General features: G+C 28.4%; 1 long non-coding RNA gene across 1 annotated transcript; it reads right to left on the bottom strand.

Annotated features, from left to right (window-relative positions):
* Positions 1-2,066: 2,066 nt before the first annotated feature.
* LOC123891596 lies at positions 2,067-2,516 on the bottom strand. The gene is made up of 2 exons (XR_006803164.1): positions 2,377-2,516; positions 2,067-2,280 (listed from the first exon to the last, which is right to left on the bottom strand). It is a non-coding gene; the product is annotated as an uncharacterized LOC123891596 (long non-coding RNA).
* Positions 2,517-3,502: the final 986 nt, after the last annotated feature.

Genomic DNA, 3,502 nt, shown 5'->3' with positions numbered 1-3,502 from the left:
TTCCGCCACTAACTGATTTTAAATTTTGTTTGTAAAACAAGGTTTTCTTGTAGTGCTTGTACTCCTTATAATTCAAATTTTGATTATAAAAAAAAAAACTAATGTTCAGGTGGTGGAGAGAGAAAGGAACGATGAAAGAAAAAGTGCACGAAAGGGAGAGAGAATGAGATCGGCCAGGGAGGGCGGAAGAATTTTTGTTTTCTTTTCGAAATATAACTTTAACAAACAAAAATCCTAAAAAAGCCCCATTTTTCGAAATATAACCCAAATTTTTTTTTCTTTTCGAAATGTAACAAACAAAAATGCCCTACTTTTCGTTGTGAGGGAAAACACCTTTTGTAGGGCCGCGTCCATATGAAGGACGTGCCATCCATAGCACAACATCCATAGGTAGGACGTGCCTTATGCGTTGCAGCGTTCAACTTTGACTTTTTTTTATCTTGTTTTTACATACCAAAGGTTTAAGGGTTAGAAGGATTTATTAGGGCTTTGTTGTTTTCTTGGTAGGAGTGTAACCATTGTGTGCATGAATTCCTTTCATTTGTCGTTTTAGATTTCTGCACATATGTCAATGCACAACTTTGATTAACAGTACTAGAAAATTACTATTTAGAGAGGTAGAAATCCGTCGCAAAATAAAGTAAATTCTGTCACAAACATAAATAGCGACATAATTTGTGACAACCCATAATCCGTAGCTAAAACTGGCGTCGCAAACTGCTTGTGAGGGCTAAGTTTCCATCATAGCTCTTTCTAATCCGTCACAAATTAGTGGATTAAGATATCAAAATTTTTTTTGGTCTTATATGAAGTGGTAAATCCACCAAAAACTCACATTAATATTGTGAGATCTCGGGTTTGAACCCGGGTCACGACGTCCGGCCTAACAATTTCGGCATTTTTCGCTGAACAGTGACAAATTTGGAAATTCCTCATAAATAGCCATAAGAGCACCTGATTTAGCGACGGTTTATTCCGTCACAAACAGGGATTTTTTATTTTTTCCAAATATAAATAGATTAGCATTAATTAAAACTAAAATTAATCTAAAAAATCTAATTTAATTACTTAGCCTTCTCTTAAAATGCTTAGTTGTTGAAATTGACCCTCCAAGTATACAAGTTAGTATAAAAATCTTACGTTAATTTTGGTCATGGACGGATCCATATACGCCAATCAGAACTATCTTTACTCCTAGTTTTTGGATATGAATCATCACGGGATGATGATGCATGCAAATCGTCATCAATATTTGTTACCATCCCACAATAAAGTTTGCGTCTCAGGAGTAATATGAAACTTATAATGTGATTAATGAATCATAATTTTCAACTATTTAATATAGTACTAAATAATTATTGAGTAACACTCAGTCGAAAACTGTTCCCTGTACCTATAGACAACAATTTTCATGGACAACAATTTTTATGGTTTAGGCTACAGTTTTGAATTGTTATTTAAAAGCAAAAATGTTGTAGTGTCAGATATATAGTAGACATGAAATAAGTACATTAAATAAAACCACAAACCACCATAAAAAATTGTGCTCTACTAATTCATCAACTTAGTTGTAATTTTATTCTATTTGGTTGTCACTATTTCATTACCTCAATCAAATATGAGAGAGAGAAATCAATTCATCTTTCAAAAGTAAAAAACAGCATAAGCAATCGTTTATGAAATACAGCCCCACATAGTCACACATGCATATCGGATTGAAGCAAATCATCAAGTTATTCTACTTCATTCGGAATTTTTTTTTTAATTTTTTTTTCATTGCCACACAGTGTGGGAATTTATTAATGGCTTATACGGCTTTGGTGACTAATTTATTAAAAAACCAGAAATTTGGAACGTAGTGAATAATGGAGAAATCTATGCGTTTCTTAAACTATACATCTATAAATTTTCTTTATTCTTGATAATTTTTAAGCAATATAAACATGTAGTAATAAAATGTATAAATTTTTATCTACCAATTTTTTTTTAAATATTTAATAAATTTGTTTATAACATGTAGTAATACAATGTATAAATTTTTAATAAATTTCTAATTCGGACAATAATGAGGTTAATACACTAGTAATTAATAAATTTATTTATAAGTACTAACATTATAGCTTACAAAAAAAATTATAAGCTTAAAAATAACATAGCATTATTTATCAACTTAATGTTTCTCTAGGTCGCAGTAACACAGAAACATACGACACTTCTTAACGAAAGGAAATCGACATATATTGGAATCACAATCATCGTCAGTATAGCAAAAGAATTTATCTGCAATTAATGTCAAATAAGAATAAACGAATATTATTAAAAAGAGATGACAATTATGTATATGAAAAGAAAAACTTTTAGTGAAAAAAAACTTACTGTCATAGCTGGTTGCAAAAATAATTAGAGAAATAAAGATGATCAAAGCATAAACGAATTTAAAATTTTCAGCCATATTTTTCTTCTTTTACATATAATAAATAGAAAGTTAATTGGTTGGTCACTTTTATAAATAAAACCTTTGCATTGGTAATAACTTCATCAATTTAATTATATATGTTAGTGTCTCTTAAATATAGACTTTTAGACTTTATTGTTAACTTCAATTAAAAATTATTTTAAGTGTCTCTCAAGTACATCATCAATATATACTTTTCGACTTTATAATTTTTAAGGAGTTGCAAGAAGTTATTAATAAAATAAAAATTATTGTAAGTGTCTCTTAGGTACATAATTTGTTGTGTGCGGGGTGAATCTGTGTAAGGCTTGGTGTAGCTATAGCCACACCAGTTCAATTCAAATGTTTTATTTTGGGTGGGTGGGGTAGCTCAGTTGGCACTTGCTGACTGAGCAGGTGTAGGCTGTTGGTCAGGGGTTCGATCCTTGGCAGCAGCAATTGTAGTATTTTCTTTGTAAATATCAACTTTTTTTAAAAAAAAAAAATGTTTTATTTTAAAAAAAATAATTATATTTTATAAATAATTTTCGGATATTCTATATACATATTTGTACAAATATTAATGTAAATATTAGTTTAGAGTTTATTATTAATGAATGTAAGTTTTTTGATACACATATTAGTTTAAGTATTAGTACAAATATTAATTCATAATTTATTATTGGTGGCTTTAATTCTTTTGTAAAAAAAATTGGATAATTAATTGAATTTGTAGTATTGAGAAAAATTAGTAATTGAACTAGCATATAAATATGAAATAATAAAAAATCATATGTTTAATTAATATTTAATTTTTTCAAGTAAGATAATATGAGTTAAATTGGATTAACTTATCAAAATAAACTATAAACTAGTATAATTTTGGTCCAAGGTAAGGATTTTGTGAAGCATCACCCAATAGCGATATGCATGATTTAACGGATATTCGATAAGTTATGGTCAATTTTTTTTCGAATAAAAAATTTGTGCTTTTTTAGATATAGTTTGTTGATTTCTTTTTTTAATAAAAATTTTCTTTTTTGTTGCTGTTTTTTTTATTATTAGATA

Source organism: Trifolium pratense, linkage group LG6 (assembly GCF_020283565.1).
Source record: "Trifolium pratense cultivar HEN17-A07 linkage group LG6, ARS_RC_1.1, whole genome shotgun sequence".
Classification (NCBI taxonomy): Eukaryota; Viridiplantae; Streptophyta; class Magnoliopsida; order Fabales; family Fabaceae; genus Trifolium; species Trifolium pratense.
This window is presented reverse-complemented; position numbering and strand designations above follow the sequence as displayed.